Genomic DNA, 19,939 nt, shown 5'->3' with positions numbered 1-19,939 from the left:
CTTTTGGGATTTCTATCTAAATAACCTGGATTTTTTTGCTTCCTCATAAAGTAAATAGCATTTTTATCTCTGTAGAATGAAATGCATCAATGAACCATAAGATGGCTGCTGTCTGGTTTAGAATGAAGCGTAGTGCAAATGATTCAATGAGGACTTCTCTCACTGTCATGTCTGAAGCACATGAATTTAGCTGTCAAAAAAACGACTGGAGGTGTATCCAGCTGATGCTGTAATATGATTTTCAGCATTGAAGTCTGAATCTATCATTCTAGATCCTCTTACAATACAAAGGCTATGAAAGCAAACGTATTGATGTATAATTTATAAACCTAGATTCTCTTTATTCTCCTTTCTTCTCCTTGTTCTTATTCTTCTTTTTCTTCTCCTGAAGCATGAACAAGGAACTTTCTTTATGTTGGGTAATAGACAAAACCAGAGTCATCCATTCCCTTGGTATTTATGAATTCAATCTTAAAGGCTAATGCTATTCTGAAGAGTCACTGATTCCCAGAGTTCTATCTCTCTGTAAGTGGCTTCTTCTTGTTAAAATGGAGATTGAACTATAAATTTGCAATTCCCATTGGGTGTCAATTACCATATTTATTCACAAAATCTATCTGTTATTTTTACCTCGAAATTGGAAAATGATATTATGTAAGCATCTGCCTGCAGGTCTAATCATTAATTTTAGGGAGCATTATTAAATATTTTAAATCCATTTCCCTGATATTTAAGGAAAAAGTTTCAAACATTATCATTTTAAGGAATCAATAATATAATTAATTATAGTTTAAATGATCCTATAGACTTTTTTCAATATGTCTTTTCTTTTGTAGAGTAGGAAAAAAATACTGTTATTGAGGCAGTACCTGTCTATAAGAAAAAGAGAGAGAAATGAGTTTTTGAAAGATTGATGGTGATATTTACATTTAGTATAGTGAGGTAAAAATCAATAAGTAAGCCTTAGGGCTCTTTTTTCTACCTGGGCCCATACTGAGTATAGGTATAGGAAGCTGACTGATTACTTATAATAATGATTTGTCTGTTAATACCAAGAAAAAAAAAGTTCATCTTATGTTAAATTCTTCCAACTTTATGATTATTTTATTATTTTATTTTATTTTATTTTATTTTATTTTATTTTAAATGTTTATTTATTTTTGAGAGACAGAGAGAGACAGCATGAGTGGAGAATGGGTAGGAGAGAGGGAGACACAGACTCTGAAACAGGCTCCAGGCTCTGACCAGTCAGCACAGAGCCCATGGCAGGGCTTGAACTCATGAACCACAAGATCATGGCCTGAGCTTAAGTCGGATGCTTAACTGACTAAGCCACCCAGATGCTCCTATGATTGTTTTAAAGCATAATGTTAAGAGAGTGTATGCTCCCATCCATATACATTAAAGAAAGAAACGGAAAGATAATTTATTATTCACTTCAAATTATGAGCAAGGTTGTAAGTAAAGTTATACATTAAAAGATATGGCCATATGCCTTGGGAAAATGTAAAAATTTAATTCCAATAGACCTTTTAAGCTGTACCCTTCCATCCTCAACCATGTGATTTTGTTTTCCGCACCAAGTTAATTTGTGTTAACTGTTAGCTCCAAAGATAGTTCAGGATGAAAAAGGAACAGGAAAAATGTAATCTCCCTCACCTTCAAAAGCCTCTGCAAATAATAGAATGTAAGGAAAAATAATGTATCTGTCCTATAAATACATATGTTTTGAAAAGTACCTGACTAATGTTTAAAATTTACTTAGTGTGTGTGTGTGTGTGTGTGTGTGTATGTACCTGGCCTGATTTTTTTGTCTAAAATTGTACAAATTTATCCATATTTACTTCTGACCATTCAGAAACTGCTGCAAATTTTCCATCAATTCCATAACCTTCCCAGAGAGTTCCATGCCTTTACCCTCCTACCCTAATCTGAACCTGTTGTTTTAGATGCCAATGGATAGTTGTTTTTGTGGGACTTCTTTTCACCCCTTTCTAGTGTCTGGTCCCTTGGTTCTTGGATCTTTGTTTTGTTTCGTGTGGTTTATTTCCAAGTGTTATTTAAGCATATCCTTCAGTTGGTTCTTCTGAAAGAATAGATAGGATGTGATTCTTATTTTGCCTGTCCAAAATTGCCTTTACTGTACTTTACACTCTATTGATAGTTTAGATGGATATAGAATTCTAGATTGGAAATAATTTTCTTTCTAGAAGTTTGAAGATGTCATATCTTTTAGCATCCAATTATTTAATATTATTTTGAGAACTACATTCCATTTTTATTTCCACTCATTTTTATTTCCACTGTTGTCTTTGCTGCCTACAGTCCTTGGGCTTAGAATCTTTAGCCTGGTTATTCCATAATTTCCCCCATGATGTGCTTCACAGTAGTTCTTTAAAAAAAAATCTATATGTGAAGCAGTTATTGAATTCTTTCAATCTGGAGAATCATGTCCTTCAGTTCTAGGGGGATTTTCTTTTGTGATATCTTTGTTATTTTCATTCTTTTAGATTTTCTATGGTCTCTCCTTCTGGAAGTCATTTAAGTCAGATGTTGGTTATCTTGTATTAATTATCTCATTAAAAATATTTTCTTACTGACTGATCATCACTTTTCTTTTTGGTTATTTTTCTGGGAGATTTTCTCAACTTTATTTTTCACCTCTCCCTTTATATTTTTGCCTGACTACTATAACACTTTAAAAATACAGGATTCCTTAGTTTTTCTTTGATTGTTCTTTTTTTAGGATTTGTATCTTTATTTGTTTTGTTCTCTTTTAAGTTAAAACTGTTGTTCATATATTTGGTCTTTGACTACCTGAATCAAAAGTTCTTATAGTTCTGTGTTGATGTGTGTATGTGGTCAGGGGCTTTATGACAGGGTGATGGGTACTGAGGTAGCTTTACTTTGGAATAACAACTTTTACATATTGTTATATGTGGCTCTTTTCTCAGAGACAATTATGTTTTTCCAAAGAATAATGCAATTCAATTCCTTGTTCTCATACTCTGGGAATAGGGAGCTGGTGTCTAGAAAGGACATTTGGGTTTCTTTTTCATAATTTCTGACTAGTGCCTCAATCTCAGACTTTTTTGTTTGTTTGTTTTAATAGCCTTGATTTTAATTCATTTTATCTAAAGTTTATATTTCTGATCTCCCGAGAGAAAAGGGGAAAGGTGGGCCTGTAGCCATACATGAAAATGGGAAGGGATTTGGTGATATAATCATATCCTAAAAACTTCAAACAATCCTCCTGTTTTCCATTGTCAAGCACTTTCCTTTATTGTCATATACAAGGTAAGTCCAAGTGGTGTAAATGGCACATCACAATTATCTAAGCTACTGGCATAAAGGATTCAGATTTTTCTACTTTGCCAATTTATCCACTTTCCATCTTCCAAAACTTTGTTGACATCTCTTAATCATTTTTACTCCTCTTATTCAAGTTGTCGTTGTATTATTGTTTTTTTTTAATTTTAACTGATATTTTAGAGGTGTTTTTGAAGACAGCAGAGAACTTTGAATTCCATATGCCATGTTTTGCCTGAAGACTGTAGACTATATTTCAACACATGCTGATTATGAGATTTGTATTAATATGAGATTTAGTATTCTAATTAACTCTTAAAAGCATAGTACCATTCACATAGAAATGTTTCTTGATGTTGCATAATGTAAGATAGCATTCAATTTGAATGAGAGACTCAAGAGTAAGAGATGGTGCAGTTTTATTAGCCATCTGATATTAAACTATGGGCTGGGAAATACTTAACATGAAAGTTGAGTTTCTAGGAAATTATGACTTCATTTCTACCCATTGAGAGAAATGTCTTCACCAATTTATGCTACTTAATATTTCCTCTTTTTAAAAAGTGCTTAAAATAATAATTATACTAACATGTGAATGACCAAAGAATTTATAAGTACAAGAAGAAACTCTTCTACCTTAATCTTCTTCCATTTTTCAACTAAGTTTTATTAATTAAAAAAAAATTTTTTTACTTTTTCAGTATTTTAAAGCTATATTGTTTCACATATATTAAACTCTATAGCCTTCTGATGGGAGGAAATGATGCTGTAAGTGTCCTATGAATATATGTGTATAGGCATGTGTCCTGCATATGATATGTGTGTATAATATATGTGTATTACAATATATATATATTTTCCTCTGCTCTTATTTAGTGTTTTGCTTAGTAAATAAGACACACAATTTACTTTATAATCATATTTATAAAAATATCCTTTTGAAAGTGCAGCAGTATCATTTAGATGTGGAAAACATAACAAATATGCAATGAGTATGTAGCATGCTTATGGATTCCTTTTGACTGACTCTGGCTAAAATAGTGACTATTGTTTTTACTAATTGTGTTTCCAACATTTTCAAAATACAGGTTATGAATGAATTGATAAACAGTAATTTTTTATCTCTGTTAAACAAAAGCATAATATTGCCTTCTGGGCCTCATTCCCTCTTGTGACTAGAAAAGATATAAGCTGAAACCTAGAAAACTACTGAAAGTTAGAGATAAGACCAGACATTGATATACCCTCTATGATTCAAACTATAAACAAAAAGATCCATAGTCCCATCAATTGCCCCAAATGTTCACCAGTTTTCCTATATACAACACTTTGTGATAAGAATTATTAGGTCGATTCCTTCTTCTTAATAAAGTATCAATAAATTCTTGTAGTTTCACTGGGAAACATTCCCCTAGACCTTTCAAGTTTTGTCTGTTGTACAATTAACTTATTCATAAACATTTATTTGTATACTATATCTATGAGATACTCCACTGGTGACATAAATAATTAGATGATATCCTACTTTGAAATTGTTCTCATTCCCTTGGAAAGTATAGGCATATAAACACACTTTCATAATGAAGTAGAGTAAGAACTATTAGAAGTTACTTAGAGTACCATGGGATTAACTGAAAACAATATATAAAAGTGATAGTACCAGAAGGGAAGAGCCTTTGAGGAAGCAATATGATAAATTTTGGAGTATTAAAGCACAGGATATATGGCAGTGAGAAGAGGGTAGAAGGATATGGCTAGAGATGGAGGATGGAATCAGTTTATGAAAAGTCTTAAATTCTTTTAAAAAAGCCTATGTAAAAGCTCTGATGAGACATATAATAATCTGCATTTTAGAATCATTGTTCTAGCAGTATAAAATTATAGATAGAATTCAAGTCTTTGTTCCATAGAGAACAGCCAAACAAAGGGACCCAACAATACAAACACAGGTTATCTTTCTTATAGAAGAGCTAAAGAGTAAGCCAGGTAAGCTATTACATTTGTATTGACCTCTGGCTTAAGCATCTTATCCAAAATTGTTGAAAAGAAAGCTAATTAAATCAGTAAAAATTAGAAAACAACTATCATTTAAAAATCAGAAATTTTTAAAAATTTGCTTGATGGGGCACCTGGGTAGCTCAGTCCAATAAGCGTCAACTTCGACTCAGGTCATGACCTTGCAGTCCATGAGTTCAAGCCCCACCTTGGCTCTGTGCTGACAGCTCAGAGCATGGAGCCTGCTATGGATTCTGTGTCTCCCTGTCTCTGCCCCTCCCCAAATTGCTTTCTCTCTCTCTCTTTCTCAAATATAAATAAATGTTAATTTTTTTTTAAATTAGCCTGAAGTTAACATAAAAGAAACTGATAATAAGACAAAATTACAATGTTGTCTCTTTTAATATTTTTAACCAATCTGTCAACTCTATGGAAAAAGAGGGTATGAATTTTGCACCTATTATATCATTGGCTCTGGTTTGTTGAGAGAAAAAAAAATAAAAAAATAAAAAGGTGAAATTATGGCTTAAAATATTCCAACCACAATTTAACATGATCTTTGGAGGTTTGCAAATAGCTTTATTAATAATGTACTGGGAATTGCAGGTTGTATAATTTGAAAACGCACTATATTAATATAACTATTTAAATATATGTGTATATATATACGTATACATATGTACATGTATATACATATATATATACATATATATGTATATATATATGTATATATACATGTGTATATATATATATACATACATATATATACACATATATATATACATATATATACATACATGTGTATATATATATATATATATATATATATATACATATGTGCCTGGGCGGCGCCCTCGGTTAAGCATCCAACTTCTGCTCAGATCATGACCTCACAGTTCGTAGGTTTGAACTGTGCGTTTCTCCTGCGTTAAGATCTATGCTGACAGCTCAGAGCCTGGAACCTGCTTCGGATTTTTTGTGTCCCTCTCTCTCTGCCCCTCCCCCACTCACATTCTGTCTCTCTCTCTCTCTCTCTCTCTCTCTCTCAAAAACAAATAAACATTAAGAACATTTATATATATATATATATATGTGTATATATATATATATATATATATATATAATCTTTTATTTCCCTTCTGTTTATCATAATACTAATGAAATAAGTAGCATGTCAGGTTTAAAAACAATTTTGCTTAAGAAAATTTTATGATATTGTGCATCAGAGGAAAATATCATAAGTTATATAAATGTAATTAGAGGCGGATATAGAAGTAGTCCTAGAAACACAAATCCATTAAGAAGAAATCCATGTATTTGAAAGATAAATAAAACAAACATAATATCAAGCTAATGGGTATATAAATATGGTAGTCTTCTCCATAAAAGTACAAAAAATTCTCTCATATATATAATATTCATTTTGGGATTTCTTCCTATTATGCCCAATAGTTTGACAGTTATAAAACATTGTTTATATGCACAGTATCAAAACCACAAGGTATTTTGGAAGATAGCATCAGAATAGGAAGACCTTAGGATCACTTTGTCTCATGAGTACAACTAGATAATTATTAAATTATCCTAAATACTCCAGAAATGGACCTGAAGACTGACAGAACAAACTCCATAACTAAAAGGAAAGAAGAGGTCACATCAAAGAAAGTAGAAAGTGTGGAGATAGGGTATAGAGGAGAAATGGATCCTGAGTGCTGTGGAGGGCTGGGAGTTGTGGCCAAAGAGAAGGGAATGAGGGAGAGGAGCACATAGAATGCACAGGAGAATATTTCCCCAAAACCATTCACTTGGAAATAAGGGAGGCTGAATTTCATGAGTTCTCACAACCAGTGGAGTTTATAACCTGGAGTTTTTCAGAAAGATAAGCAAACGATAAGAGACTCTTAAATATAGAGAACAAATTAAGGGCTGCTGGAGGGGAGGTGGATGGGGGGGATGGACTAAGTGGGTGATAGGCATTAAGGAGGGTACTTGTTGGGATGAACACTGGGTGTTATATGTAAGTGATAAATCACTGGGTTCTACTCCTGAAACCAATATTACACTATATGTTAACTAACTTAAGTTTAAATTAACAAACAAACAAACAAGCAAACACTGAAGTTTTAAAGGTTACTGGGCTTGGTTGGTATAGAGACCAGAGGGCACTACACTGGAGAGAAGGCAGGCAAACAACCCTGGGGCAGAGAGCATGGAAACAGTGATTTGAAGGATGCCTGACAAAGACAAGAAAGGATCAGAGGAAATCTCCAGAAACAATAACAAAACAAGTGATAAAATGGTAATAAATACATATCTATCAATAATTACTTTGAATATAAATGGACTAAATGCTCCAATCAAAAGACATAAGGTGTCAAAATGCATGAAAAAATCAAGACCCATTTATATGCTGCGTATAAGAGACTCATTTTAGACCTAAAGACCTGCAGATTGAATGTGAGGGAATGGAGAAAAACCTATCACACAAATGGATGTCAAAAGAAAGCTGGAGTAGCAATACTCATCAGAGAAACCAGACTTCAAAACAAAGATAGTAACAAGAGATAAAGAAGGACACTATATCATAAAAAAGGAGAAAATCCAACAAGAAGATATAACAATTGTAATATTTATGCCCCCAACACAAAATACCCAAATATATAAAACAATTCTAACAAACGTAAAGGAACTTATTTATAATTATAAATAACAGTAGGGGACTTAGCACCCCAGTTACATCAATGGGGAAATCGTTTCAATAGAAAATAAACAGGGTCACCTAAATGTCTGACTTCTGTTCAGGTCATGATATCACAGTTTGTGGATTCAAGCCCCGCATCAGGCTCTGTGCTGAGAGTGCAGAGCCTGTTTGGGATTTTCTCTCTGTCCCTCTCTCTCTGCACCCACCCTCCTCCCTGCTTGTACACACACACACACACACACACACTCTCTCTCTCTCTCAAAAATAAATAAATAAACTTAAAAAAAAAAAGAAAAGAAACAAGGATGGGTGCCTGGGTGGCTCAATTGGTTAAGAGTCCAACTCTTGATTTCAGCTCAGGTCATGACCTCAAGGTCCCTGAGTTCAAGCTCCACATGGTGAACTGTGCTGACAATGCATAGCCTAGTTCTCTCTCTCCCTCTCCCTTTCTCACATGCTCTCTCTCAAAATAAATAAATAAACATTTTTAAAAAATAAACAAAATAAAAAAGGGAACAATAGCTTTGAATGACACACTGAACTAAATAGACTTAACAGATATATACAGGACATTCCATATTAAAACAGCAGAATACACATTGTTTTCTAGTGCACATGGAACATTCTCCAGAAAAGACCACATAGTAGGTCACAAAACAGGCCTCAGAAAAATATTGAAGTCACGGGGTGCCTGAGTGGCTCAGTCGGTTGAGCAACCAACTTCTTCTCAGGTCATGATCTCATAGTTTGTGAGTTTGAGCCCTGCATTGGGCTCTGTGCTGACAGTTCAGAGCCTGGAGCCTGCTTCTGATTCTGTGTCTCCCTCTCTTTCTGCCCCTCCCCCACTCATGCTCTGTCTCTGTCTCAGAAATAAATAAACATTAAAAAAAATATTTAAAAAAAAGATTGAAGTCATAACATGCACCTTTTATGACCACAATGCCATGAAACTAGAAGTCAACCACAAGAAAAACCATGGAAAGACCACAAATGCATAAGGGTTAAACAACACACTACTAAATAATGAATGAGTCAACCAGGAAATCAAAGAAATTTAAAAAAATAAATAAATGGAAACAAATGAAAGTCAAAACAAAACCGTCCAAACATTTGGGATGCAGCAAAAATAGTCCTAAAAGGGAAGTATATAACAATACATGAAGAAGCAAGAAAAATACCAAATAAACATCCTAATGTTACACTTAAAGAGCTAGAAAAAGAACAACAAATGAAGCCTAAAGCCAGTAGAAGGAAAAAGAAATAATAAAGATTAGAGAGGAAAGAAATAATGTAGAAACTAAAACAAACAAATAAAAACCAATAGAAGGGATCAATGAAACCAGAGGCTGGTTCTTTGAAAAAATCAATAACACTGATAAATCTCTAGCTAGACTTATCAAAAAGAAAAGAGAAAGGATCCAAATAAGTAAAATCACAAATGAGAGAGGAGAAATAACAAATACCACAGAAATACAAACAATGAGATAATATTATCAAAAACTATATACCATCAAATTGGACAACCTAGAAGAAATGGGTAATTCCTAGAAACATAAAGGAATGGAATGAGTAATCAAAAAACTCCCAAGAAAGGAAAGTCTAGGGCCAGATGGCTTCACAGTGAATTCTACCAAACATTTAAAGAAGAGATAATACCTATTCTTCTCAAACAATTTCAAAAAATCAAAGAGGAAAGAAAATTTCCAAATTCATTCTATGAGGCCAAAATTACCCTGATACCAGAACAATATAAATACACCACTAGAAAAGAGATATATAGGCCAGAATCCCCGATGAGCATAGATGCAAAAATTCTCAATAAAATCCTAGCAAATTGAATCCAATAACATATTAAAAAATCATTCACCAGGGGGCGCCTGGGTGGCGCAGTCGGTTAAGCTTCCGACTTCAGCCAGGTCACGATCTCGCGGTCCGTGAGTTCGAGCCCCGCGTCAGGCTCTGGGCTGATGGCTCGGAGCCTGGAGCCTGTTTCCGATTCTGTGTCTCCCTCTCTCTCTGCCCCTCCCCCGTTCATGCTCTGTCTATCTCTGTCCCAAAAATAAATTAAAAAAAAAAAAAAAAAAAAAAAACGTTGAAAAAATCATTCACCAGGATGAAGTGGGATTTGTTCCTAGGCTACAAGTGTGGTTTAATATTTGTAACTCAATCAACATAATATATCACATTAATAAATTAAAGGATAAGAACCATATGATCATTTCAATAGATGCAGAAAATGCATTGGACAGAGTAAAGCATCCATTCACGATTAAAAAAAAAAAAAACCTTCAACAAAGTTGGTTTAGAGGAAACATACCTCAACATAATAAAGGCCATATTTGAAAAACCAACAGCTAATGTCATCCTCAATTGCGAAAAGCTGAGAGCTTTTCCTGTATGGTTAGGAACAAGACAAGGATTTCCACTCTCATCATTTTAATTAAACATAGTACTGGAATTTCTAACCACAGCAATCAGAATACAAAAAAAGAAAAGGCATCTAAATTGGTAAAAGTAAATAAAACTTCCACTATTTGCAGATGACATACTATATGTAGAAAACCTGAAAGATGCCATCAAAAAAACTACCAGAACTAAAAAATAAATTCAGTAAAGTTGCAGAATACAAAATCAACATACATAAATCGGTTGCATTTCTATATATCACTAATGAAGCAGCAGAAAGAGAAATTAAGGAATCAATCCCATTTATAATTGCACCTAGGAATAAACTTAAGCAAAGAGGGCAAAGATCTGTACTCTGAAAACTGTAAAACACTGATGAAAGATGACACAAAGACATGGAAAGACATTCCATGCTCATGGATTAAAAGAACAAGTATTGTTAAAATGTCTATACTGCCCAAAGCAATCTACAAGTAACAGAATCCCAATCAAAATACTAACAACATTTTTCACATAGCTAGAACAAATAATCCTAAAAATTGTACGGAACCACAAAAGATCCTCAAAAGCCAAAGTAATTTTGAAAAAGAAAAGCAAAGCTGGAGGCATCACAATTCTGGACTTTAAGTTATATTACAAAGCTATAGTAGTCAAAACAGTATGGTACTGGCACAACAATAGATACATAGTACAATAGAACATAATAGAAAATCCAGAAATAATACCACAACTATATGGTCAATTAATCTTTGACAAGGCAGGAAAGGATATCCAATGGAAAAAAGAATTTCTCTTCAACAAATGGTGTTGGGGAAACTGGATAGCTACATGAAAAGAATGAAACTGGACCACTTTCTTACACCATACACAAAAATAAATTAAAAATGGATCAAATACCTAAATGTGAAACCTGAAACTATCAAAATCCTAGAAGAGAATACAGGCAGTAAATTCTTTGACATTGGCTGTAGCAACTTCTTTCTAGATATGTTTCCTGAGGCAAGGGAAACCAAGCAAAAATAAACTATTGGGACTTCATCAAATTAAAAGCTTCTGAACAGTAAGAGAAACAATCAACAATACTAATAGGCAACCTACTGCATGGGAGAAGATATTTGCAAATGACATATCTGATTAAGGGTTAGTATGCAAAACATATAAAGAACTTATACAACTCAATACCTAAAAACAATTAATCTAATTAAAAATGGGCAGAAGACATGAATAGACATTTCTCTAAAGAAGACATACATATGGCCAACAGATACATGAAAAGATGGTCAACATCATTCATCATCAGGGAAATGCAAATCAAACCACAATGAGATATCACCTCACCTGTCAGAATGATCAACAACAAAAGAAACAACAGGTGTTAGTATGTGGAGAAAGGGGAACCCTTTGCACTATTGGTGGGAATGGAAACTGATACAGCAACTCTGGAAAACAGTATGGATGTTTCCCAAAAAAATGAAAAATAGAACTATGTTATGATCCAGCAACTGTAGTACTATTTACCAAAAGAATAAAAAAATGCTAATTCGAAGGTGTATTTGCACCCTGATGTTTATAGTACCATCGTCTACAATAGCCAAATTATGGTAACAGCCCAATTGCCTATAGATTGATGAATGGATAAAGAAGAAGTGGTATATATGTGTGCAGATATAGATATAGATGTAGATAGATATAGATATAGATAGATATAGGTATAGACAGATATAGATACATAAATATACATATACATATATATATATATATATATATATATATATATATAATGGAATATTACTCAGCCATAAAAAAGAATGAAATCTTGCCATTTGCAAGGACATGGGTGGAGCTAAAGAGTATTATGCTAAGTGGAATAAGTCATTCAGAGAAAGTCAAATACCATTGGATTTCACTCATATGTAGAATTTAAGGAGCAAAACAAACAAAAAAAGAAAAAGAAAGAGAGAGACAAACTAAGAAACAGACTTTTAACTCTAGAGAACAAACTCATGGTTACCAGAGGGGAGGTGGGTGTGTAGATGGGAAAAATAGGTGATGGGGATTAAGGACACTTGTCGTGATGAGTACTAGGTGTTTTATGAAGTATTGAATCACTACATTGTATACCTAAAACTACAATTACACTGCATGTTAACTAACTGCAGTTTAAATAGAATCTTAAAAAATAACACAACAAAAGATTACTATTTACTTAAGAAATGATAAAATTGGAAATTAATAAAAACTGATTTGCCTAAAGTCATAGAAAGGTTGAACTTAAAACTCAATAGAATTGAAACATTGGTTTGTATAGCTAACTTTAATGACTAAGTAATCCATAAATTGTAGTTGTGTCTTGTAATTCACAAGGGGAAGAGAGAAAGATTTCATGAAGAGAAGTCAGTAGGCATGAAGAAAAAAAAAGGGAAATGATTTATCCAAATGTGTATGAGTGCTTAGAAATGACAAAAAGATGTTGAATGATGATTTGGATTAGAGTTGATATAATTTAGGTATTAGTCTCTCCGTTGATAGAACTGGAGGATTTCATTCTGTGATTTATGTGCCAATTTTGACATATTCTCTCTCAAAAAGCTTTTTAAAATGGTATCTCAAATAAAGGCATAAAGCTTTTTTTTATTTCCTTGCAAAAAAAGTACAAGGGAAGATTGCAAAAACACTAGGTAACAACGTATAATTCATGGTAACCTTCAGAAATTCTCTCTAGATTTTGGCCAGTTTTCTTTCAAGGAGTTTTGAAGATTTTATGTTGACTTGGAGCCTATATGGAGAAGTCTTGGATTATTTGGGTAATTTTTTGTTCCTTATAGTCCTTGGGATTTCCTCTAAAGAATATGTAGAATTATAGAAGTATCTTAAAGTTCGGCAGCCTGTATGAATATGGAAACTGATAGAAACTGCCTTGAAGAATCTCTAGTTATGAACGGTTAAAAGAACATTGAAGATTTCAACAACTCTGTTAGATGTCCCATGATTTCTGAAAAGAGCTCAGAATATTAATGAAATACATGATTGATGCACTTGCTAAGGTATGTTAAAAAATAACAGATTTAATATATCTTTGACCAATACTCCCCAGTTGTAAAAGGAAGAAACTGAAAGAATTCAGACCATGGATAAAAGTTGGAATTTTAATAAAAATGAGACAAAATTATCCACAACTATCTTTGAGCCCTGATACACATTGATACACTATAGGATAATCCCTGCTTATCTCTCCCCTCCCAGTTTTCAACCTCCCCTTCCCACACATACATACACCCTTGCTCTGTGTTTCATGAGCTCAACATTTACGCACTATTATCAACCAGGTTCTCTTTCCTTGTGGTTTCTTGATGGTTCAGGCAATGCGAAGCATCAGCAGAATATTAGAAGATAAAAGAAATGAAGAATTATGGTATTTATCTCTCTTGTTTTTTACCTGCCAGGACACTTGTTGCCTTTCTTTACTTAAGGTCAGTTTCTTCTTGAACAGAACTTTCTGTGTTCTGATAACTCTATGTTCCATCAAGCCTAGGCATGGAGGTGTAGCTTCCAGCTGTAGTTAGCGCAGGATGCTTCACCAACCTTTAATACTGTTCAATCTGTCTTAAATAGTCACCTTATTAAACTCTCTTCAACCATTTTTAATTATGCCACCAGTTTTCTGACAGGGTTCTGACTGATACACATGCAGTAAATCGTCATATGATTACTGTTACATGTGGGAAGGGTTAGTGGTGGGCTGAAAAGTTTACATGTTTATTACATGGCAGATATAAAAGTGTCCCCCAACAAGAGTTAATGGAAAAAATACAAATACTTGTAAATTTCAATCATATATATTGATTATTTTGCTATGGAAAAAAAAAATCTCCTTTGCAATAGGTTTCCTATGTAGTATGCTCATAATTTAGTTTGCACTAGTTATAAACTGCTCTGGAGTGTCTATCCTGGTTACCTTAGAAATTGCTTTTCCTAAGTAGAAAGTGGCAATTATGGTCTGCAGGGGCACTCAGAAATAGTGTCTGTTTTTGAACTACAGGAAGACAGGAAGGTGTGGAATTTTTCAGGGAGCACCAGATGTGGTTGCTCCAGTGTTACATAGCCCCACGTATCCCAATTCACTATTCTTTGGGGGAATAGCTTATAATTCATCCATTGTTGTCACATCCTGGAAGACTAGTAAGCCTGGAGCTTTTGATTTACACATTATAGAATTAAGTGCTTATGTGAGAAAACAGACCTATGGATAAATAGATGGTGAAATGCCTATTAACTACAGCATATAATTACATAGTATATAATCACCTCTGTGGTTGTTACAGGCCAAACAATAGTAGACAAGTGAGGTGTACATTAAGCACAAACTGTGTTATTTAGAGTCCTAAAACTCAGAATGTACTTACCAAGGAAAGAAGTTCACATGTTATTCATTGTCAAAGTAGCTAAGAATACATTCTTAGTCCCTAAAGATCTAACCTCTTACAATGGGGAATGCCGTGGGTATGGTGCTTTTATAAATCTTGTGTAGTGACAACTCTATATCCCCTACAACTATTTAACAACTATTTTACATTTTCTTCAGGAAGACCAAACTAACCTCCCCCCCACCCCCCCCCCCCCCCGCCCCATAACAGTATTTTAAATTCTGATTCAAAGTTGGGTTTTCAAGGCTGATACTAGTTCTTATGATGATAGCTGCTCTGTCAGACAGACTTTAAAGCCGTCCTCAGGGTTCCTTCCTTTTAGTATGGACAGGACCTATGATATGCTTCCAACCAACATAATTTGGCAAAGGTGATAGGAGCCCACTTCCTAATTATGATACATTGTATAATATTCCATTTTGCTATCAGACCAGTGTTCCCCTCCTCCCTTACAGGTTTTAAAGAAGCAAGGTGCCATGCTGTGAGGTGTTCTGTGGAGAGATACATGAGGCATGGAGCTTCAGTCGGCCTCTGGGAGCCGAGAGGAAACTCCAGCCAACAGGCAGCAAGGAGTTGGAGCCCTTGCTCTAACGGTCACAAGGAAGTAAATTCTGCCAACAACCTGGGTGAACTGGAAAGTGGATCTGTCAGTACTAGAGCCTCCAGATGAGAAGTAGCCCTGTCTTTTGTATTGACTACATCCTTGCAAAGAATAAGCAGTATCTGTCCCTACTCACAGAAACCGTGAAAGAATAAATATATGTTTTTACTAAGCCACTGAGTTTGCTGTAATTTGTTACACAGCATAGGAAAATGATACACTTGCCAAACACATACTTGGTTAGTAAGCAGTGACTAAGTACCATGAGCCAAGAATTATTCACTCTATTTGAAAAGACAAGAGAGATAAATCCATATGTTCAAGGAAGTTATAGTAGGTGATTTCTAATATACATAGCTAAAAAAAAAACCAAACAGGTAAGATATGTTCCTTTCATACGGAGATACAGGAAAACTGTTTACAATGCTAAATGACTGTTCTACTTTAAGTACATAAGAGAACAAAGCAGATTTACCCAATAGAATTAGAAATTTTATTCAGCTCCATCAATTAAAATCTGACTCCATATGCACGTATTTTTGCATTCTGACATCAGCAAGAAGGAATCACCATTATCTACCATGTGAGGGTGTATATCCTTGCCATTTCATCCCATAACATCCCGTAAAACTTGCAAAAAGTTCACAAAACTCAGCAATGCTAATTAGAAAATCTGTGACTTGCCTTTTGCTCAGGGGCCTTACTAACCTTCTCTGTATGGTTCCAATTTTAGTATATGTGCTATTGCATATATACTATGCTTTGTTTTCACATTCAGTAGCCACTAGCCTACATAGCCAAACTCTATATCAAATCTATATCAGAGAGTTGCTCACTGTCTTAGATGACATTTTCAGCAAAGTTTTTAAGTGTCTGAATTTCTTGAATGAACTAGATCAACAAAACAAATCATACTATCAGGGGCAGAAAGAAAGAGAATTAAAGAGAAGGATGCAGTTAATACAGATATTAATTTTAAAAAGCCATATTCAATGATATTTGAAAACTGTTGCTAGTTCTTTTGTTTGTTTGCTTTCATGTTTGCAATTTCTGAGGCTTTAGGGACTTCACATCAAAGTAACAAAAGAGTGGCTAAACCCTGATATATTATAACGAGCTTCTGCAGCAATAATTAATATAAGGGGGCACTGACACTAGAATTAATCTTGGAAACTACTCTCAAGGTGATGGGGAAAATGAATGTGCCGTGGGAGTACCCCATAGTGCTGCACCATCATTGCTACGTCCTATCATTGATCATTGATGATGGCAAAGAAGTGATCGTTCAGAAAGCAGAACTAATAATAGTCTTCAAATACGGAAGGATCTTTACTCACTTCTATGTTTGGTAACAGTCCATGTCAAGTGAATAATGAGTTTTTTACTGCCCCAAAGGGCACAAGCAATGAGCTTCCTTTTCTCCCTTTCCCTGCTGCATTGTAGACGGTATTGGAGACCAGTTAATTTGGATACTGAATTTTTTTTTCCCAGATGTAAATATGTAGCTCTAAGAGATTATCCAAGTATTAGTATGGTTGCATATTTGGGTACTATAGACAGGACCAATTCTGCCCTGAGCCAGACACTCAAAGTGACATCACAATTCAGGGAATTCCTTGGCTATGTCAGGCATAGGAGGTGTCCACTGTGTTTTTTTCATAGTGGTGGTGATGGTGCCATTGTCAGCATTAGCACCATTACTGGGATCTCACTTATTCAATACGTCCTTCCTGTCACAAAAAGACACTCAAAGCACTTCAGTTATCTGAAACAATGTGTAAGCCATGGCTCTTAGGTAACATGATCCTTGTCAGGTGCATCTTACAGTTTAACAGGCTTCACTGAGATTTCGCACGCACCCTGAGTGCTTTCTCACCCTTGAACTCTGCTGCTGTACTTTTGCCCTAGTGATGCCTGCTGATTCTTGTAATCAGTAGTTTTGCTGCAGATAATGAACATTTTTCTAGCAAGTAAATTGTAAGCTCTGTATAAGATGCACAGGGGAACAATAGCTCTCTTTGGAAATGAAAAAGTAGCCATGCAAAATAAATAAGTGTTTGGTCCATTACTATTACCTCATTTCTTCCTGGAAGCATTTATTTTAGTTTCATAAGCAAGTTGATATTGTAAATAAAACTCCCCCATAATCCCAAGATAACACTTGGGTCGCACAATGTAGATGGGAATGTGCTTATGTTGTATAATTCTGATTCCTCCTCTTGTATAAGACTCCAATAATAACATCCCTGTTTCTAATCATGCCCCCCAAAACATCATTTAATAGCTCACCTTTTCCCTCTGAATTTTTGTATGCACTGAATCCAGTCTTATAAAAGGATAAAGGATACCTATGTGATTACCTAAAATAAATAAGATCATAATCAACCCAAAAGAAAACATTATACTCATCCAGAAATTCCTTACCAGGAATACTCCAAAGAAGAAATAAGTGTGTTTATCTATGGTAATAACAATACAGCTGCCTAGCAATCAACTTAGCTTTCCTGTCATCTTTGTCAAGCAGTGTGTTTACACTGGAGACAATCTGAGGAAAGAGAAATCTGTATTGTGATATCAGCACAATGAAAGCGTATTTCTAAACACGGTCAGTCTCTTGTTTATGAAGCACGATGATGATTACTTACAACACAGTGTTTACATAGGCTTGGATTATTAAAAGTTTAAAAATGGCAGAGTGCATTTAAGGCTCAATCATTTCAACTTTTCTCCAAAATCACTTTTTCAAATATTCTAAAAAATACATAATATTGAATATTTCATTGAAAGGAAGGAACAATCTTGTATATTTTCTGTGTGCCTGCATTTTATATCTCCATGTAAGTGTATATATTAGAATGTCTGTGCATGTGAGTGCATGTGTGTGTTGAAGGAATAAAAATAATTATTTTCTGACTTTGTTCTTGATTTTGAAGACAATTTGTCTTTAAAAAAAGATAAAGCAGGTTTATTTTAGTGAGGTTAGTTAGAAATAAGTATTTTTTTAAATTAAAGTATTAACCAATCATGTAAGAGCCTCATTTTTTTCTAACAGCTTTTTTTTTTTTCCTAAAGAGGTTCAAGAGCTGGTGTCTCAAAGGGACTGTTCAATGTGCATTTGTATATAATAACTATCTTCTTCCCTGACTTTAGCAAGTATACTTAGACCAACTCAAATGAACCACAGATTTAGTACCATCAGCAGGAAAGCAGAGACACACAGAAAAGAGGCTCTTTGGGTTTTTGTTAAGGAGGAGAGGAATGCCAATAAGTAGAAAGAAATATAGGACTTGGGACTTCTCTCTGCTAAACTATCTTAAGAATACTGATGAATTAGATTTTAAAGGCACATGCAGGAGGACTTGAGAAATTTTCTGTCAACCAAGTAGGAAAGAATTGAAGACTTTTTTTTTTTCAATGCTCACTAATGCCTTCCCATAGAACTTGTTCAAGGCACAACACGCTGAGTTCCTGAGACTACCTACCCTTCAAGTCGTTACCTGCTCCCCCCACTCCTTGGGAACTAGTAATCACTTTTGCTCTCTCTCTTTTTTCCAGTAAACGTTTTCTCTACACTAATGTGGATACAATTATTGCGATAATACTTCCACAAACATTTGTATTGAAAATACTATATATTGTACTAGGAAAGGCAGCAGATGTTTCACAATGTAAAGGAGCTGTGTAAAGAGTTCTAGATCCCAACTGCAGCTCCTTTCCTTTTCTATGTAGATGACCTCAGTCACATTACACAGCCTTTCTGAGAATCATCTGCAAATGAAGGTCATTAGATATTCTTTACATGCTGATTTGATGATTATCTGAGGAAATGTATGTAAAACCACCTAGGCTATTGCTACTAAAATAGGGGAGAGGTCTTAGTTTCATTCCATAGGAGGAATGTAAGGCACCAAACAGCAGGTGGAGATTTTTATGAGACTGAAAGGCTGTGCTCCAGCTGTAGAGCCATGAAGATGATGACTAAAGCTTTTTAAATGATAGGCTGATTTACCCCCCAAATAACTTTTGTAATGATAAAGTTGAATTACAAGTACAAACACCTGCAACAACCTTACAAAGTCATTTATGTGACCCATGGGCTTTTGGACAAGAAACTCTGGGGAGTTCGTACCCATGTTTCACCAGTTGTGCCATCCATTAATGTTGACAAAATTCCAAATACTTTCAAATTGATAACCTATTTAAATATCATAGAAATCCTGTGAGTAGGTAGTATTACCCTTGTTTGAACATGAAAACACTGAGGCCCAGGTTGATTAAGTGGATCTTAATGGTGGTGTTGGGGTTTCACCCAGTATTTTGGAATAAAAAGCAATGGGCACTTTCTACTGTACCACCATTGAACTCTGCTCTATAGTTATGAAAAATAGTGGATGGCGGACTGTTAGTGATAGTTTTATACATAATGGATCATAGATAACCAAAATCTTTTCCTCAAGATACTTCAACTGTTAGGAAGAGACCTTATATTGTGAGGATCAATGA

General features: G+C 34.5%; 1 protein-coding gene and 1 non-coding gene across 35 annotated transcripts in view; both read right to left on the bottom strand.

The window, feature by feature from the left end:
* Window positions 1-19,939, bottom strand: part of PTPRD (protein tyrosine phosphatase receptor type D) — a 2,222,827-nt gene that overhangs the window by 653,420 nt on the left and 1,549,468 nt on the right. The window lies entirely within an intron of this gene.
* LOC131492261 (U6 spliceosomal RNA) lies at window positions 16,083-16,192 on the bottom strand. The gene has a single exon (XR_009251966.1). It is a non-coding gene; the product is annotated as a U6 spliceosomal RNA (small nuclear RNA).

Source organism: Neofelis nebulosa, chromosome 12, assembly GCF_028018385.1.
Source record: "Neofelis nebulosa isolate mNeoNeb1 chromosome 12, mNeoNeb1.pri, whole genome shotgun sequence".
NCBI classification, from domain to species: Eukaryota; Metazoa; Chordata; class Mammalia; order Carnivora; family Felidae; genus Neofelis; species Neofelis nebulosa.
Note: the sequence above shows the minus strand (reverse complement) of the source record. Positions and strands in the feature narration are given on the sequence as shown.